Consider the following 21,477-nt stretch of genomic DNA (forward strand, 5'->3'; position numbering starts at 1 on the left):
CAAGATAAGATGCATAAAAGATAAACATCAGATGCAATCAATATAAGTGATATGATATGGCCATCATCATCTTGTGCTTGCGATCTCCATCTCCGAAGCACCGTCATGATCACCATCGTCACCGGCGCGACACCTTGATCTCCATCGTAGCATCGTTGTCGTCTCGCCAACTATTGCTTCTACGACTATCGCTACCGCTTAGTGATAAAGTAAAACAATTACATGGCGATTGCATTGCATACAATAAAGCGACAACCATATGGCTCCTGCCAGTTGCCGATAACTTGGTTACAAAACATGATCATCTCATACAATAAAATTCAGCATCATGTCTTGACCATATCACATCACAACATGCCCTGCAAAAACAAGTTAGACGTCCTCTACTTTATTGTTGTAAGTTTTACGTGGCTGCTACGGGCTTAGCAAGAATCGTTCTTACCTACGCATCAAAACCACAACGATAGTTTGTCAAGTTGGTGCTGTTTTAACCTTCGCAAGGACCGGGCGTAGCCACACTCGGTTCAACTAAAGTGAGAGAGACAGACACCCGCCAGTCACCTTTAAGCAACGAGTGCTCGCAACGGTGAAACCAGTCTCGCGTAAGCGTACGCGTAATGTCGGTCCGGGCCGCTTCCTCTCACAATACCGCTGAACCAAAATATGACATGCTGGTAAGCAGTATGACTTATATCGCCCACAACTCACTTGTGTTCTACTCGTGCATATAACGTCAACGCATAAAACCTGGCTCGGATGCCACTGTTGGGGAACATAGTAATTTCAAAAAATTTCCTACGCACATGCAAGATCATGGTGATGCATAGCAACGAGAGGGGAGAGCGTTGTCCACGTACCCTCGTAGACCGAAAGCGGAAGCGTTAACACAATGCGGTTGATGTAGTCGTACGTCTTCACGATCCGACCGATCAAGTACCGAACGCACGGCACCTCCGAGTTCAGCACACGTTCAACTCGATGACGTCCCTCGAACTCCGATCCAGCCGAATGTTGAGGGAGAGTTTCGTCAGCACGACGGCGTGGTGACAATGATGTTGTTCTACCGACGCAGGGCTTTGCCTAAGCACCGCTACGATATTACCGAGGTGTAATATGGTGGAGGGGGGCACCGCACACGGCTAAGAGATCAATGATCAATTGTGTGTCTAGAGGTGCCCCCCTGCCCCGGTATATAAAGGAGCAAGGGGGGTTCGGCCGGCCAAAGGGGAGAGGCGCGCCAGGAGGAGTCCTACTCCTAGCGGGAGTAGGACTCCCCCCTTTTCCATGTTGGACTAGGAGAGAGAGGGGGAAGAGGTGGAGGGGAGGAAGGAAAGGGGGGCGCCGCCCCCCTCTCCTTGTCCTATTCGGACTGGGGGGGAGGGGCGTGCGGCCCTGCCCTGGCCTCCTCTCCTCTCGTCCACCTAGGCCCACTAAGGCCCATTAAGTTACCGGGGGGGGGGGGGGGGGTTCCGGTAACCTCCCGGTACTCCGGAAAAATCCCAATTTCACCCAGAACACTTCCGATATCCAAACATAGGCTTCCAATATATCAATCTTTATGTCTCGACCATTTCGAGACTCCCCGTTACGTCCGTGATCACATCCGGGACTCCGAACAACCTTCGGTACATCAAAACATATAAACTCATAATATAACTATCATCGTAACGTTAAGCGTGCGGACCCTACGGGTTCGAGTACTATGTAGACATGACCGAGACACCTCTCCGGTCAATAACCAATAGCAGAACCTGGATGCTCATATTGGCTCCGACATATTCTATGAAGATCTTTATCGGTTAGACCGCATAACAACATACGTTGTTCCCTTTGTCGTCGGTATGTTACTTGCCCGAGATTCGATCGTCGGTATCTCGATACCTGGTTCAATCTCGTTACCGGCAAGTCTCTTTACTCGTTCCGTAATACATCATCCCGCAACTAACTCATTAGTTACAATGCTTGCAAGGCTTATAGTGATGTGTATTACTGAGTGGGCCCAGAGATACCTCTCCGACAATCGGAGTGACAAATCCTAATCTCGAAATACGCCAACCCAACAAGTACCTTTGGAGACACATGTAGAGCACCTTTATAATCACCCAGTTACGTTGTGACATTTGGTAGCACACAAAGTGTTCCTCCGGTAAACGGGAGTTGCATAATCTCATAGTCATAGGAGCATGTATAAGTCATGAAGAAAGCAATAGCAACATACTAAACGATCGAGTGCTAAGCTAACGGAATGGGTCAAGTCAATCACATCATTCTCCTAATGATGTGATCCCGTTAATCAAATGACAACTCATGTCTATGGCTAGGAAACATAACCATCTTTGATCAACGAGCTAGTCAAGTAGAGGCATACTAGTGACACTCTGTTTGTCTATGTATTCACACAAGTATTATGTTTCCGGTTAATACAATTCTAGCATGAATAATAAACATTTATCATGATATAAGGAAATAAATAATAACTTTATTATTGCCTCTATGGCATATTTCCTTCATGAACCACATCACCAGGAGGCTCCACATGATGATCTGCATGTGCAGCAGGAGCTTGTGGATGAAAATCATGTTGAGGCGAACCAGTCGCAGGAATCAATCATTCTGCAAGTCTCCGATGATTCTGCTAATGCTCAACCAGTTCATGATATGGTGATCTTGCAGCAACCAGCGGCCCCAATGCAGCCTCCTCTTCATATTGGGCAAGTTCTCACTGTATTTGGCCCTGTTCTGCCACCTGTTATGCAATGGCAGCGCACTTTCCAGAAGTTCTTGCTGGCTTTTTTCACTGCTGAAATCCCAAAGTTTGTGTTCAAGACTGATTTTGGGTCTCTACTGCTGACTAAGTGCTCATGGGATATTTGTTACAATGGAGCAGATGTCAGCTTCTCTCTGCAGCCTCCGCCAGAATCCTCTTACAGCCTTCCACGCCAGGTTTCTCCAGTTAGGAGACCAGTTGCAAGGGCTCTTTGCTTTGATGATCTCTCTGAACCAGTCACCGAGTCCTTTGAGTTCTCTGCTGTCCCTGAGGTGACCACCAAGCGTGGCCGGAAACCAAGATCTGCTAAAATTTTGGTAGACACTGAGGTGCACCGCAGTGCACGTCTAAGTGCGCTACGCAATGGCTATCACAGATCCCCAAGCAGAGGCTCCCAGCAGATCAAGACTCAGCGTACTTTCAAGAGGCGGCGAACCAACTCTTCACAGCCGGAGGGGAACCCGACAGTGCCTCCACCAACGCCTGTTACTGATCTTCAGCGTATCAGGGCACGTCTGCGCATTGCTCCTAAGAAGATCTCCAAGGATAAGCTTGAGGCTGATCCTTCTACCCCCTCCAACAGCAAGAGTTCTGATGATTAGTTGCATCGGACAGCTTTATGGTTCATGGCGTACCGCTTTAAACGTCATCTATCTTTATTTATGTTTTCATTTTGGATTCTCTCTCCCATGGCTATGATTAGCTGGTCAGTGTAGGTCATTGCGTGATCTACTTTTGTTGCTTTCTATTATGGTTTGTAATGAATCAGTCCGGGTTTAAAGACTGGAAGGTTTTATGTTGGAACGTGCGTGGTCTTAATTCTGAAGCATGGCAATTAGCGGTTAAACAAAAGATTGATGAAAGTGGCTGCTCTGTGGTCTGTCTCCAAGAAACGAAGTGTATGCATATTGATCACAGGTTTATTAGGAAGTTTTGTCCATGATGTTTTGACAATTTTTCGTATGTGCCTTCGGTGGGTGCCTCGGCTGGTATGGTCGTCATTTGGAACTCCTCTTTCTTTGAGGGTAAATTAATTAAGGCAAGGCATTATGGTATTATTCTGGAATTCCGCTCTAAGCATACTTCTGAAGTTTGGACCCTAGTGTCAGTTTATGGCCCCTGCCAGGGTCCGGCCCGCGATGATTTTGTGCATTGGTTATACAAGCTTGACATCAATTGTGATGATAATTGGCTGCTTTTGGGCGACTTCAATTTTATGTGGTCGTTGGAAAATCGTAACCTACCTGGGGGTAATGTCAGCGATATCTTTCTGTTTAATGAAGTGATTGGCCAGTTGGGTCTTGTTGAGCTACCAATTAAGGGACGACAATTCCCTTGGTCAAATATGCAATCTGAACCTTTACTTGAACAGATTGACTGGTTTTTTACTTCAGTTGCATGGACTTCAGATCATCCCAACACACTAGTATTGCCGCTTGCACGCACGGCCTCTGATCACGTCCCGTGCGTGGTCTCGATTGCTACTGCTATTCCTAAGGCTAAAGTCTTTCGCTTTGAAAATTATTGGATTGATTTGCCCAGATTTTATGATTGTGTTGCTCAAGTTTGGAACAAGACTGTGGCCAGATCCTCGGCTGCCTTAACTATCTCCTCTAAATTCAAGGCACTTCGATATGCCCTCAAGAAATGGCACCTCAATCTGTCCACAGTTAAGGCGCTCATTTCTGACTGCAACAAAGTGATTTTTTACTTTGATGGTCTGGAGGAGATTAGGCCTTTGACTAGGCCGGAGTTTAATTTTAGGCGAATTGTGAAATTGCATCTGGAGGGTATCTTACATTGGCAATTTGTATATTGGAAGCAACATTGTACTATACGTAGCATTAAAGTTGGTGAGTAAAATTCGAAATTTTTCCATGCCATGGCCACCGAAAGGTTTCGGAGAAACACAATTTCTTCAATTAAGAATGCAGAAGGTAATGTGGTCTCGGATCACCAACAACTAGCTGGCATGTTTTGGTCTGATTTTAATCTGCGAATGGGCAATGCAAAAGGCATCTGCATGGGTTTTGATTTGGACACCTTAATTGCGTGTGTTGATGGCCTTGAGGATTTATCCCAGCCTTTCTCTGATTCCGAGGTTGAATCTGTCATTAAGAACATGCCACCGGATCGTGCTCTTGGCCTCGATGGTTTTTCTGGTCTGTTCTTAAAGAAGTGTTGGCCAATCCTAAAGGAGGATTTCATGCAACTTGTGAAGGAGTTCTATGAGGGCAGATGCAATCTGGAATGTCTTAACACTTCATTAATTACTCTAATACCCAAAAAGCTTAGCCCTGAAGTTGTCGGAGACTTTCGCCCATCTCGTTGACCAACACGTGCTTGAAGTTTTTAACTAAGCTGCTTGCTAACCGCCTTCAGAAAGTGATACTAAGATGCATCCACCACAATCAATATAGTTTTCTTCGGTGTCGTTCTATTCAAGATTGCCTGGCTTGGTGTCTTGAGTATATACACCAATGCAAAGCCTCGAAGCGACCCATCGTCCTCCTTAAGCTGGATTTCACGAAGGCCTTCGACACAATTGAGCATGAACTTATTCTCAGAATTTTACAATGCAAGGATTTTGACTCCCGGTGGACTGGATGGATCAATAGCATTTTGTCTATGGGATCTTCTTCTGTGCTTCTAAACGGTGTGCCGGGCAATCACTTTGTTTGCAGAATGGGAGGGCGTCAGGGGGATCCTCTCTCACCGTTGCTCTTTGTGATTGCGGTTGATTTATTGCAATCTGTAGTGAACGAGATGTGCTCCAGGAACATCCTCTCACTGCCAATCCCAACCAGCTCCAGCGATTACCCGATCGTTCAATATGCCGACGACACTTTAATTGTTCTGCCTGCGATCGATGATCAGCTTATTGCTTTCAAGGAGATGCTTGACACATTTGCGGCGTCAACAGGATTACGTGTAAACTTTAGTAAGTCCTCACTCATTCCAATAAATATGACTGATGCGGAAGGTGCAAGGGTGGCTTCTTTGCTCGGATGCGATGTTGGGTCAATGCCATTTACGTATCTAGGATTGCCAATGGGAACTTCTAGGCCTACAATCTATGATCTGCTGCCTCTGGTTGATCGTGTGGAGCGACGCTTATCGGCTTCCTCATGCCTGCTAAATCAAGGAAGCCGACTACAACTTCTACAGTTGGTGTTGTGCTCCATGCCAATTTACTTCTTGTGTAAATTATCTCTTCCCAAGGGCATTTTGCAGCAGTTAGAGCGAATCATGAGGCAATGTCTGTGGAGAGGCAACACGGATAACCCACGTCAATCATTGGCTGCTTGGGATTTAGTCTGTCGCCCTAAGAATTTCGGTGGTTTGGGTGTTCTTAACTTGGGCATTCAAAATGAGGCTTTGTTACTAAAGCATCTCTTCAAGTTCTATAATAAAGTGGACGTGCCTTGCGTATCATTAATTTGGGACACTTATTATGCATCGTCACCACCTCAAAGCACCCAGAGTTGTGGCTCCTTTTGGTGGCGTGATGTCATGCGTTTATATCCTAATTTCTGCAAGCTAGCTGTTCCACAAGTTCATATTGGCGACACAGTGCTTTTTTGGCTCGACCGTTGGCAGCTGGGAAATCGTGTTGTCCTTTTACACGACTATTTCCCGAGGCTACATTGATTTGTAATTGATGATGCAATCACTGTCAAGGAGTTTTTGGAGCGGCCTGATGTCTTGGATCATTTCCATTTGCCTCTGTCACAGGAGGCCTACTCGGAATTCACACAGCTTCAGGCCCTGCTGCCTTTGATCAATCTGGATGGTGAGAGCAAAGAAATTTGGAAGTGGCCTTCGAAGTCTGGTGTTTTTATGTCAAAGATATACTATGACTCTTGCTTCTCACACCTAGTGGTTGACCCCATCTTCAAATGGATTTGGAAATGTGCATGCACACTCAAGTTCAAAGTGTTTGGCTGGCTTCTCTTAATGGATCGTTTGAACACTAGGGATATGATGCAACGTGATCATTGGATCATCCAGGATGACACATGTGTGCTATGCAACCTTGCACATCATGAGGATCGGGCTCATCTTTTCTTTGCTTGCAATTTTAGCCAAAGGGTTTGGAACTATCTTGGGATTTCTTGGTCCGTTCAACCGAACCAAACCACATATGAGATGGCTCAAACAGTTAGGAGGGATTTCGGTCATCCTTTCTTCACTGAGGTTGTCTTCACTGCTACTTGGAATATTTGGACACAAAGGAATGGGAAGATCTTCAGAAATGAGCAACTTTCTTTTAGAGCTTGGAGAAGGAACTTTATCCACGACATTTCTCTTCTGTCTCATAGGATTAGATGTAAATATAAAGATAGTTTACTGTCTTGGATAGCTAACCTTTCTTAGACCCTTTTCTTGTAAGTATCTTTTCTCTTTTCCTGTAAATTTGTACACTTGTAACTATACTTCTTTTTTAGTTATTAAAAAAGGACTGTGAGGCTGTTGCCTTGCAGTATATAGTCAAAAAAACGAACGTGTCGGTCATTAGCGAGTGAATTCGGGCTGTAGCAACTGGGCTAGCAGGACTCCGGGATTCTGGGCTGTAGCAGGCTAACAGGACTCCGAAAGACACCGCGTGACATTTCCTCGAAGGGACAGACACATGATCGAAGAAGGACACATGCCGACCAGTCTAAGTGTTCCGGAGCAGTAGCAACTGGGCTAACAGGACTCCGGTAAACCGGGCGATAGCAGACTACCATGGCTCAGTGGAAGCACTAGACTACATTTCCCCATAAGAGAGGCTACCAAGGATAAACAACTAGGTTGTCGGATCCCACACATACCAAGCATTTCAATAACATACACACAATATGCTCGATATGTACAAATACAACATGTCATCACAACAAAACTCTATGACTCAAAGTATTTATTCATTAGGCTCCGAGGAGCCAGATATTACAAACATGGGTCTGATGACCCAGCATTCAAGTCATACAAGTAACAAGCACAAGCGGATGCTTAACTTGTCTGAGTACAGACAACTACAAATGAAAAGGCTGAGAAGCCTGACTATCTACAAGACCCTGCCGAGGGCACAAGATCGTAGCTAAGGTAACAAGCTAAACGTCAAAGTCCACGCGGAACTACTAGTGAGACTGAAGTCTCTCTGCAAAACATAAATTAAGCAAACGTGAGTACAAATGTACCCAGCAAGACTTACATCAGAACTACCTACATATGCATCAGTATCAACAAAGGGGTGGGGGAGTTTAACTGCAGCAAGCCAGCTTTGACTCGGTGGCTATCCTGAACTATGACTGCAAGTAACTCTTTTGAGGTGGCGCACACGAGTCCACATATTGACCATATCATTACACCACTATGGATCCGCTCCCGTCTCCCTACAAGAACGCCATCCATAGCACTCACGCTTATCTTGCGCATTTTAGAGTATCCACTTTCACTTATCTATGAACTGTATAGGCAACCGAGAGGTCCTTTACTGTGGACGCGGCTATTCGAATAGATGATGTTAACCCTGCAGGGGTGTACTTATTCACACACGCTGTCACCACTTACCACCATGTACACGTCGTGTATCTCGGCAACCTTCAAGCGGAAGCCTGGCGAGGGAGTCGGCCACGACCTGACTAACCACACAAGTCTCTAGTCCATGTTTATCACCTATTAGGGTTCCATCCGCGAGGAGATCTGGCCGGGGTGTCGCTCACGGCCCCAAACGATGAGAGCAAGGTTTCCGAGGCACCAAAGGGGCGTCCCGGTACACTGTGCCTCGTGTCTCTACCGCATCATAGCCCACCCCTAGGGTCAGCGCTACGCACGGCCCCCAACACATATCGTACAAACACTAGAAACCAGTTGCAACTCCTGAAGAGAGATCAAGGAGATTAATAAGTCGAGAGCGGCACTTAAGCATTCCAATGCGTGGTAGTGGCTGTTCACGGATCACAAACATAGAACTCAGTTCCTGAGGACGACTGCAATGAGACAACCCACCGTGTACTCCTACATGGCCTCTCACCGCTACCTTTACCAAATCGTGTTCACACACTTAGCTCTCAACAGTAGGACGTGTTCACCACATTCCAATACATCCCCGACGAATCAGACCTGACTCAACTCTAAGCAGTAGCAGGCGTGACAACAAGCATGGATGAGTAGGCACATTAGGGATCAAACAACTCCTACTCATGCTAGTGGGTTTCATCTATTTACTGTGGCAATGACAGGTCATGCAGAGGAAAGGGGTTCAACTACCGCAGCAGGTAACAGTTAACACGTTGTTGTCCTAATGCAGTAAAAGAGAGCAAGAGCGAGAGAGTGGGATTGTATCGGAATGAACATGGGTGTTTTGCTTGCCTGGCACTTCTGAAGATAGTATAGTTCTTCATCGGTGTCATCGATCTCAGCGTCGGTACCACGTCTACTGAGGGGGAACAATTACCGGCAACAGAGAGGGAACACAATCAATGTAATGCAACAATATGATGCATGATCATGACATGGCAAAATGAATGTGTTTGAGCTAATGCAACTAAGAACAGAAAGGTTTGAGCTAATTTGAACCAAGGGTTCAAATTCAAACTCAAGTTATGAATTTATAATGTGCATTATCATGTTTTGGTATAACCGCAAGGTTAGGTTGTTTAGGGGCTATTTGGAAACCCCCCAGCTCCTAGAAATCCTGAGAGTTGCGGAGCTGGTAAACAGCCGCTCCACAAATTTCAACTACGACTCCACCTGCTCCGGGAGTGGAGCTGGGGAGCGGAGTACCTCCGAACAGGGCCTTAATCATGCATGGAACCAGTACAGATGGATAGATTGGATTTTTTGATCATTTTTCATATATAATTTATTTCAATCTAAGTTATAGATTATTTTCTATGAATTTTTGAAGATTTTGACATTTTCTGAAAATAAATAAATCAAATAGATTTATTTAAAGTCTAGAAAAGCATTACTGCGTCATCACAGGGTCACAATGATGTCAGCAAGTCAAAGGCGCCAGCCCAGGTCAAACCTGACAGCCAGGACCCACTTGTTAGTGAAACAACTAATTAACAGGGTTAAGTTAATACTAACTAAACTATCAGTGGGGCCTGGGCCCACATGCCAGTGACTTAGTCGGTTAACTAAAAGTTAATTAGCGCTAAGCTAAAATTAGCAGGGCTCTGGGCCCACCTTTCATTAACCCAGGGGAGTCAAACCCTAGGTCAAAGGAGGTCAACTCGCCGGCGGGTCGACGCCGGCGACGACAGGCGCGGTGGAGGGGCTCAGAAATGAGCCATAGGGCATCATTTTTCCACGGTCTATTGCGTTCGAATGCACGCGGTGGTGCGCATCGAGTGGTGGCAGCGGTAGGTGCTGGGGTGGCCGGAAAAGTGGCCGGCGACGAGGTTCAGCGGTGGCAGTAGCTCGGGCATCCTCGGGGTGGCGCTATCGAGCATGGGAGGAGGCGCTGCGGGTGTCTACTGGCTCATTAGATCATGCAGAGCACGATGGTGTGCTTGGGCACGAGCTGCGGTGGCTGTGGCCACGGCGGCGAGAAGTTTGGCGGCGGCGTGGGTCGGTCTCGGGCGGAACAACGGCTATGGCGTGAAAACGAAGCGCAGAAGAGGGGGGTTTGGGGAAGGAGCTCACGGAGAGTGCAGGGGGCGTCGAAGCGGGCTCGGGGAAGGCTCGGAGCAAACGGCACGTCCATGGCGATCTCGGCTTCTCGAGGTTGAAGACGACGACAGGGAGAGCGTTCGAGGGCGTCCGACATCGCGTGGGTCATCAAGGAGGCATAGACGGCGGAGGCGGAGCTCGTGGACATGTCGAGGGGGCGAGGGGAAGGCGGTGGCTACAGCTATGGCGAACTGCGGCGACGGCTGCGCTCGTGAAGAGAGCAAAGAGGGGAGGGGAGAGAGCTGCGAGGAGGGAGGAGGTGCAGAGGGTCGAAGGGTGTGCGTGGCGCCCTCCGGGGAGTCCAGTGGCGAGTAGGCAAGCAGGAGGTAGCCGGCGCGTGCGCGCACGCGTCGGGCACACGCCCTCCTGCCTACTGGCAGGAGTTTGAAGACGATGGCGGCTGCGGTGGCCTAGGCCGCCAAGTGGACTGGGCAGGTGGGCTGCACAGGAGGTAAGCCTAGGTAGGTTTCCTTTCTCTCTCTCTTTTCCTTTTGTTTCAGTTTTTCTATTTCTTTTATTCTGTTTTTGATTTAGCAAAAATACTAAACTATTTTCAAAACTCCTGAAAATATTTGTGGGCACTGTTGAAATTATTCCCAACAGCCCTCAACTAGTTTCAGAATTATTAGAGCATTTAAAATATTAATAGCATTGAAATGCCCCAATTCAAATACTTAATGATTTGATCCAATGATCCAAAATATTCCCCAAAAATGTTCACTATTTTTGGTTTGGAATCAAAGCCTTGCCAAAATTATCAAACATTGATGAAGGCATTTTGGGTTCATTCAATGCATTTTTTCAAAGCTGGACCTATTTGGATTTCAAAGTGCTAGGGTTTGATCATTCCCCATTTCAAGTTTAATTGAAACTTAGGCATGATGCAACACAAGACTAGTCCACAAACAAAGATGAAGCTAGGGCTGTATCACTCCTGTTCATCCAGCCTCCACCGCGCGCTACTCCACCAAGTACTGTTCAACCAGCCCTCTCCACGGGCTCCTGTTGAACCTCCCCTCCACGGGCCACTATTCATCCAGCCCTCCACTGTCTACTGTTCATCCAGCCCTCCACGGGGTGGTCCTGTTCATCCTGCCCTCCACGGGGTCCTGTTCATCCAACCCCAACCGGCTCGATCGATCGGGTCCTGTTCATCCAGAGGCAACACCACGGGGTCCTGTTCATCCACCCCCACCGGGAACTATTCATCCAAACCCCCCAGCAACGCTCACTGTTCATCCAAAGGCAGCATCGATCGGCTTCAGTTAGTAGCAGTAGCGAAGGAATCGCTCGATCGGGTTCAGTTAGAGCCCAACGCTTCGCTCGGGTTCAGTAACATGTAGCCTGCAGTGCAATCGCTCGAGTTCAGTAGGAGAACGCCTCACTCGGGTACAGTTAGAGCCCAACGCCTCGCACCCATGCGCGTGCGTGTACGAGAGAAACGTGCAAACCTCCGTGCATCGCTCGGCCCCGACCACCCACCGTAACCGGGAACACCCCGATATTTTCCTCGCCCTCGCTTCTACCACGGTTTTTTCCATCATGGACGGCCCAAAGAATGTCCTGCAGCTGCGTATTCGGCCCTCCCAGGACAAAAAGCCCATTTTCTGTCATGATTTTTTGTCATAGAAGTAGGAGCCCACCACATCTATGATGATACCGGGTTTTGGCACAATTATCGTCATAGAAGTGTCATAAGTATGACAGAAAAAAATCCGTTCGGCCCAAAATGTCACGGATGTGTCTTTTTTTGTAGTGTATCCAGGCAGGTAATCCACACCCGACCCCCATCCTCCTCCTCCTTCCACATCCCACATGCCCCAACCGCCGGCACGAGCGCAACACCTTCCACCCAAATCACCAACCCCTCCACCAAATAAGCACCGGCCTAAGCCATGGTGCATGCAGTATAGCCAGGATCTCAAGGAGCATTTGGCAGTGGAGAAGCAAATCGCGGCCGCACGTGCGGATGAGGTAGCGATGGCTGCCATTTGTGCCAACCCCCAGATCTTGGTGGTCCACCTTGCCATTTGCTAGCTACGCCGGTTAAGCATGCTCGGTTTACCCGTTGCGTGTGCTGCTCTTGCCTTTCCTTCACAAATTCTAGTGAATTGTGCTATCTAATTTTACCATGCAATCTGTTGCTCTAGTGTATATGTTCTATATGTCGTGCAGTGTGGTGCTGACTTATTAACTGTTTTGTTAATTAGTTGTTGTCTTCAGTTAACTATTTGGTTCAATTATGCAAATGTGATGTTCAATTCTTCAGGCTGCAATTTTGTATTGTCTTCCATGTGAGAAATAAATCGAATTTATCTTTACAAAATACATGAGAAACGAATACAATTGCTATATTTCCAAGTTGTCAAGCATGCTTGGTTTGGTTATACATTGTGCAATGTGGTGCTCAGTTAACATTTGGTTCATTTGTGTTGTGGTGTTTAGTTAACTGTTTGGTTCAATTCTGCAATGCGATGATCAATAGTTGTGGGTGCATTCTGTTATTGTGTACCATGTGAGGAATAAATTGAGTTTGGCTGTAGTAAATACATGAGAAACAAATACAATTGCTACAATTGGCTGTAGTTAACTGTTTGGTTAACTATCTGATCTTCTATTAGGAGTATGTTATATTGTGCAATGTGGTGCTTAGTTAATGTTTGGTTCATTTGTTGTGGTTTTTAGTTAACTGCTTGGTTCAATTCTGCAATGCGATGTCCAATTGTCGTGGGTAGAATTTTGTATTGTTGTGCATGTGAGGAATAAATCGAATTTGGCTGCACTTAATACATGAGAAACATATACAAGTGCTATATTTCCTAGTTCTTAATTATGCTTGGTTTAGATAAATGGGTTTTCCGTGTGACTTGAATTAATCTAATGAATCTACAATGTGCTTATTTTTCATCAACATATTTTACTGATAGCATGTGCACCCTTACTTAACCTGATGACTAACTACCTTATATGTGTTGTAGGGAAACAATGGAAAGCATTGAGGTTTACAATCGAGGTTAGCACATGCATGGTCCGTTCTCTAATAACACATTATTGTGCAATTGCAGGAATCATTCTAATATTTTTGTTTTTAACAATTTGGTCTTGCACATATAGGTCCTGCTCTCAGAGGATTTGACCCACTGTTCGACCCTTTTTGCATATGGGGAAATGAGTTGTCCATGAATATCAATCAAATCAAGAAACTCAGAAAGATTGTTAGGATAAATAAATTAGTGACAAAAAACAACAAGATCTTTGTCTGCACAATGAAGAAGATATCAGTTCACTACAAGATGGTACTAACTATTATACCTTGCCTTTTTTTAATCCTTTGCCCCATTTCCAATATAGAGAAGTTATTTATGCACATCCTTGTTTTCAGGCCTTTCCAAAGCAGTTCACTGATGATTACCTCTCAAACTACCTCTATGGTCAGGAGGCGAGGAAGGTTTTCATACAACACCCACGGTTCAATATTGAAGTGTTCCTGAAGAGGACGAAGGACGGACGGTCAATCATCCACAGGCACTGGCCTAAAGTTGCAAATACCTTCAACATGAATGAAGGCTCAATATTCACCTTCCGCTTCAGCAGTTTTCCAGATGAGATGTATCTGTCTATATACTGTCTATGATGCTAATTTCGAAAGGTTCTACATGTTGCATGTGGAACTTGGTGCTGGTGCAGTTGTGTAATGGGGTAGCTGAGTGCTGAAGCTATATCATGTTGTACTCTGATGTATTTCAATTATGAAATTCTGCTTCCTTAATATGGAAATGAAATATATTGCGTGCTTAATATGAATGTCAATTAGATTAATAAATGGATTATTAATAATAGGGAAATTAGCCTGATAATGGCGATTCAGCCTGCTAATTGGGTTTTGATATTGCAAACGGTTATTGAAAAAATAAAGTGGGCGATGTCCTCAGGCAACGCACACAGTTTATAGGAATAAACCGTGTTGGATCAATGAACAATCACACACGACTTTCTCTTGAAAACTGTTTGCGTTAGGCCACCTTGCGCAAACGTTTACCACATAAAAACTGTGTGTGATGGACAACCTTTGCCACACAGTTTCTTCTATGGACCGTGTGTGATATATTCAATAACGCAAACGATTTAACGGGAAAAATTGTGTGTCATGTACCTGTGAACGGAAATGTTTTCCTTGGAGCAACTGTGTGGGATGTACATACGAACGAAAACATTTAGTGGGGACTTACTGTGTGGGATGTACTTGCGACCGGAAACAATTTCGCCGTATAATTGTATTTTTAGCTCTACTGTACATATTTCCGTATTTGAGTGCTCGTCGGTCGCACAGGACCTCATTTTGCCGAGCGTGTGTGCCGGGAGGGCATATCCCCGACGGTTTCTGGGTCGTGTGGGAAGGACCCCCCTATCGCCCACACTCACTTGGCGACGGTTCCAAATGCCGTCGCGGAAAGTGGTTAAAAACCGTTTGTCTAGGACCGACGCGTATTGATATGTCTCCAACGTATCTATAATTTTTGATTGTTTCATGCTATTATATTATCTGTTTTGGATGTTTAATGGGCTTTAATATACTCTTTTATATTATTTTTGGGACTAACCTATTAACCGAAGGCCCAGTGCAAATTGTTGTTTTTTGCCTATTTCAGTGTTTTATAGAAAAGGAATATCAAACGGAACGAAACCTTCGCGAGGATATTTTTTGGAACAAATGCAATCCAGGAGACTTGGAGTGGACGTCAAGGAAGCAACGAGGCGGCCACGAGGTAGGAGGGCACGCCCAGGGGGGGGGGTAGGTGATGATGACATGTACCTAGGGTAGGGTAACAGGCCCGACCTAGACACCCTTCCCAAGGACACTGCCCTAAAGAAAAGAACATTCAAAGGACAACACCATCCACTCGACTAGAAGAATTCCACTCAGAAAACCCAATTCCATTCGACCAGTGTATACTCACTCGACCACTGCAGAAATCACTCAGAAGACAGAAGATCTAAAGTCACTCAGAATGGCAACGGTCAGGCGTTCACTCTGTAGTCTTAATAATCATTTATATGTCTTTATTACTGGCGTTACCAGTAACGTCCTATCTTTATGTACATTGAACACCTTGTAACGGGGGCCGGCTGGGGTCCTGGTGCACTCTATATAAGCCACCCCCTCCTCTGGTACAAGGGTTCGCACCCCCTATAATTTCACGCATAATCTAATCGACCAGCCTCCGGGCACCGAGACGTAGGGCTGTTACTTCCTCTGAGAAGGGTCTGAACTCGTAAATCTTGCGTGCACAACCTCACCGTAGCTAGGATCTTGCCTCCTCCTATCTACCCCCCATTCTATTGTCAGACTTAGAACCACGATAGTTGGCGCCCACCGTGGGGCAGGTGTCTTAGCGACTTTCCGGTGAGGTTGCGATTTTTCCGATTCGCATCATCATGGTTTCTGGTGGCGGTTTGGCTGAGGGCCGCGAGATCCGTCTCGGCACACTCATCTTCATCGCCGATGACTCCGCTGGCTCCAGGAGGCCCCCCCTCGACATCGAGATGCTCCCCGTCCACGGGGCGATGCACTTTCGCGCATGCGTTCGCGGCGTCCTTCTGCGGCAGCCGTCGACCCAGTATCGGTTAGCTCCCACGGTATCTTCGCTCCCTGCTGTTCGCCGTCGCAAGCGATCCGGTCGGTCACGGCTTTAGCGGTGGGTGAAGCATGCGGTGGCGCGTCAGTCGGCCACCCCTCAAGTCGCGGCAATCGAGCCTGATGAATCTCTCTACGACCTGTTCGACTGGCTCCGTCGGGACCCTGTCCAAGTGCGAAAGCAGCGACCCTGCAGCAGAGGTCCTGATGGTCGACACGCCGCTCAGCCCACCTGTTATGCATCGCAACGGTGGAGGTGATGGCGGCGGCGATCCATCGCGGGTTCACGAGGAATATCATCCCGAAGCCCTCAGTTCACAGCAGAGAGAGGAACTGCATCGTCGCAATGTGGAGGCCCTCCACACTCCCATCATCGGGGAGACAGCCGAGGCCCGGGCCTTGGAGACTATGCCCCTGGCCACTTTTGCTGAGCGCGCACGGCTGGAGAACCTTCAACATTCACTGGACGAGCGCGTCGGCAACAGATCCCTGAATCCAGTCGACGGCGGCAGTTGTTCCCGCCTGAACCTCAGGTATACTGCACTCCGATTCAGAATCTTACAGCTACAACCCGTATAGCAAAGTCCATCCAGCCGTCCCAATCAGAGGTTGGGCAAGGTTTGATGCAGATCTGGGCGTTGCTCCGGGAAGCAGGAGAGCAAAACATAGCAGTATCTCATTCGTGTAACAGAATCCATAGCAGATCTGTGGTGGCCGACACAGTCCAGTCGGCTCACAGCCCTAGATCGCCACAGCGACGCGAGGGACGTCGGCATCGCCAAGAGCAGTATTTGGGTCGGAACCATGAGCAGTATGATCATCAACTCGGTCGTGATGACCGCCGTCGAGTGCCTACGCCCCCTCCGAGGGGCGGATCATATGTTCTCTGACATTATGATGACAGGCGCCCGTACAGCGATGAGCGGAGGTTGCCAGTCAACCCAAGAGAGCCGGGATTTGATGCGAGGTCAATTCTGGTGCAAGGCCTGGTCGACAGGAACCGATCGCACAGATAAGGGCAGGACAGAGATTGCCCGACTGGAAGCAGAGTGCATGTTTCTTGTCCCGAGTGCTTTAGCAGAGCTATCAGAGCTGCAGAGATCCCTCCCAACTTTAGGTTGGCGACTGGAGTTAGTAAGTTCACTGGTGAGTCGAAGGCTGACACTTGGCAGGAAGACTACCGAGTGGCGGTACAGATCGGCGGTGGAAATGATGATGTGGTTATGAAACATCTCCCTCTGATGCTTGAAGGTTCAGCTAGAACTTGGCTGAATCAGTTAGCTCCTGGCAGTATCTTCAGCTGGGAAGAATTGGCTCGAGTGTTTGTCAGAACTTTTGAGGGTACTTGTAAACGGCCCGCAGGGCTGGCTGAGTTGCAACATTGTGTACAAAAACCAAATGAAACTCTGAGGGATTACATTCAGAGGTGGACCACTTTGCATCACACAGTGGAAAACATATCCCCACACCAAGCTGTTTGCGCCTTCAAGGAAGGCGTTCGGTACAGAGAGCTTAACCTGAAATTCGGTCGGACAGGAGATATGACCCTGACCCGAATGATGGAAATAGCCACTCGGTATGCTAACGGTGAAGAAGAGGATCGACTCTGCAGTGGCAAGGGCAAACCAGTCACCCAAGACACCGGAGGAGGTCGGAAGCAGAAACGCAATGCTAAACCAGCAGGCCCTGGTGAAGCTGCAGTTGTGACCCAAGGAAAGTTCAAGGGGAAGCCCAAAGGGCCCTGGATCCCAAGAAGGTGAAAGATCAAGCAGGAAATGATGTGTTGGATTTGCCGTGTCATATTCACACCAAGAAAGATGAAGAGGGCAATCTGATTTACCCCAAGCATACCACTCGACAGTGTCGGCTCCTTATCCAGCAGTTCTGAGAGAAACAACCCAGCGACAAGGAGAAAGAGTCTGATAAGGACGAGGATATAGATGAGGGTGATGATGGTTTTCCCAATGTCAATTCCACTTTGGTGATTTTGCTGACGTTGAAAGCAAAAGTCAACTGAAGGTCATCAACAGAGAAGTAAACATGGTTGCTTCGGCAACAACGACATATTTGAAGTGGTCAAAGACCATCACATTCGACCAGTCCAACCATCCCCCGCGCGTTGCCACCCCCGAGAGGCAAGCGTTGGTGGTCGACCCAGTCGTTGGGGGCACCCGACTAACCAAGGTCTTGATGGATGGCGGCAGTGGTTTGAACATTTTGTTTACTGAGACCCTCCGAGGGATGGGCATTCCGAAGTCCAAGTTCAGCGAAAGCAACATGCGATTCCACGGAGTCATCCCAGGAAAGAAAGCCGATTCACTCGGCCAGATCACTCTTGACGTGGTTTTCGGTGATTCGAACAATTACCGTAAGGAAAAGTTGACGTTTGAAGTTGTGGATTTTCACAGTGCTTATCATGCTATCCTGGGCGGAACTGCATATGCTCGTTTCATGGCTCGACCATGTTACGTGTACTTCAAGCTGAAGATGCCTGACCCTAAGGGCGTGATCACAGTCACTGGCAATCGGCAGAGAGCAGAAGAGTGCCTCCAAAAGGGCTCGAAGATTGCCGATGAACAAATGGCAGCAGTAGAAATGGAACAATACAAGAAGACTGCAGATCCGAGTGATTTGTTGAGAGCTAAGAAGCCTGCTTCAGACTCTGCATTTCAGTCGTCTGATCAAACAAAATCAGTTCATATTCACCCGATCGATCAAAATGCTGCTCCAACTCACATCTCAACAACACTCGATGGTAAATAGGAAGAAGCGCTCATCCAGTTCCTCCGTGAGAACTGGGACATCTTTGCATGGAAACCTTCTGACATGCCCGGTTGTAACACCCCGGATGTAACTTGCCATATTTGTAACTCCGACTCTTGCCATTTTCAGCTATGTGCTATGATCTTCCCTCCGTGGTCGGGTTTTGTCTTTCGTTTTGCATTTTGTTCATGTCATGCATATCATATCATGTCATCATGTGCATTGCATTTGCATACGTGTTCGTCTCATGCATCCGAGCATTTTCCCCGTTGTCCGTTTTGCAATCCGGCGCTCCCATCTCCTCCGGCGCACCCCTCTTGTTTTCTTTCGTGAGTGGGTGTCAAACGTTCTCGGAATGGACCGAGGCTTGTCAAGTGGCCTTGTTATACTACCGCTAGACCACCGGTCAAGTTTCGTTCCATTCGGAGTTCGTTTGGTACTCCAACGGTTAACAGGGTAACCGCAGATGCCTTCTGAGTGTTCCAGCAAAAAAACCCTCTCTAAACAGTCCAAAACCTACCAAACTCCCTTCCATGCTGTAGGTCGTTCGATCACGATCATGTGGGCGAAAACCGCACCTCATTTGGACTCTCCTAGCTCCCTCTACCTATATATTTGCATCTCTCCCGATTAACGTTCGCAGTCCAACCCTAGCCCCGCTCCCTCTCCGCGGGCGGACGTGTCCGTACTGCCGCCGGACGAAATCGCGCCGCCGCTCCGACGAATCAGCCGCCGCCACCTCACCCCGCCGGCTTCCCTCCACCGCGGGCCCACTGCGGCCCAGGGCAGGCCCGCCGGGCCCGAGCTCCGTCGCCCCCGTGCCCGTGCGCCTCCCCGCGTGCACCCGGCCGCCGCCGCCCGCGCCCTCCGCCTCCAGCGCCGCCGCGGCCCCGCCGCTCCACCGCCGCGCCGGCGACCCCTCGCCGGTGAGCTCGCCCACCGTCGCCGCCGCATCGACCCTCGCCGTCCCCGCCGCCTCGCCCGTCGCCGGCGCCTTCCTCCTCCACCGCCGTAGCCCGAGCGCCGCCCCTCCGGCCTCCTCCTTCCTCTCCGCCGGCCTCCCCTCCGGTCTCCTCTCCGGCGAGCCGCGCCGCCGCTCGGGAGCTCATCCCTGATCCAGATCCACAGTACCCGAGGAGGTTGACTTTCCCGAGACCCCGAAATTTTGCCAAGTCCTGTGATTCTTACAATAAGTGCATCTGTTCATCATGGCATAACTCTCTGCATATAGCTCCGTTTCATGCGTGTAGTATGTCAAAATGTTCGCCTCGTGATGCTCTACATTTTGTTCAATTACACCATGTTCATTAGAGTTCATCTTGATGCCCAAATCTCTGGTGCAAGAGTGCTAGTTTCTGTTGTCTGCTGTTACTTAGCAGAACTTGAGGATTTGTTATTTTTGTATCATTTAATCTGTGCATCTTATGGGCATGAGCTCTACACGTGTTTTGTTGTATGCCATGCCATCTTTCCAGTGGTGTATGCCATGTATTTTTGTGATCTCTGTGTTGACTAGCACAAGCATGCAAACTAGGCCCGGTAATCTTTCTGATTTCAGGGACTTGGTGATTTCTCCAAGTCTTTGTCTGCTGTTATTTTGTTGCCATGTAAAATTGATGCTACAGAGAGATCCATGCATATTTTGGTGATGTTCAGTAAGGATATTTTGTAGATATTATTGTAATTGATCTATTCCTGCCCTTGTTTGCAATTATGGAGTGACATAGCATGACTCAATCTTGCTCTACTTTTGCTATAAAATATTTCTGGCAGATTCTTAACATGATATTCATTCTTGCCAAGCTTGTTGTAGTTGATCCATACATGCTATGCTTTTGTTCTTGCCATTGATAGCTTCATAAACATTCCTTCTTGCTGTAGGTATGCTTGTTTTGTCATGCATTGCTTTGTGGTGAGTGCATCAAGCTCACCAAGATGCCTTCATATTGTTGTTTCTGCCATGCTCTGTTTTCTGCCAAGTCTGAGATCTGTTAACGAAACTTGCTATGTTTACAAGGTTTCCATCATATCTTCTGGTCCTTTTTGGCTTGTGGTCAGTAAGGGACTTTTGTCATATGCATTTGTTAGAATACTGCCATGCCTTGTTTTGCCATGTTAAGTTCCTGGAGCATGTTGATTTCGTGCTCTGAACATTGCTACCTGATGCTGTTTTCTGCCATGTCCAGTAATTTCACCAAGTCTGTGAACCTGTTATCTTTTGCACTTTTGCCATGCAAGTTTGAGCTTGTTATTTTGTGATCTAGCCATAGTTCAGTGTTCATATTTTGTCAAGCATCTCCTGTAGATTGCTGCCATATGCTTTGTTGCTACGTTGGAGTGCTGTAGCATTGTTATTTATTGCATTTTAAGTGCTATCATGCTGTTAATCGCAGATTCGTGTCATTCTTGTTTTGCTTGCCATGTGCAAACCGTGCATCCGTTTCCGGTGATCTTTATATCGATTTCGACCGAAATCATCCCATCTTTCCATTGGCATGCTTGGTTTGCCAAGTTACTGCCTTGTTCATCATTTTCCTTCCGGAGCACGCATATGCATCGCATATCATATCTCGCATATCATACATGTTTTGCATCATGTTGCTTGTGCATTTCTCGTGATTGATTGTGGTTCCGTTGCTTGTGTTCT

This window comes from Aegilops tauschii, chromosome 2, assembly GCF_002575655.3.
Source record: "Aegilops tauschii subsp. strangulata cultivar AL8/78 chromosome 2, Aet v6.0, whole genome shotgun sequence".
Classification (NCBI taxonomy): Eukaryota; Viridiplantae; Streptophyta; class Magnoliopsida; order Poales; family Poaceae; genus Aegilops; species Aegilops tauschii.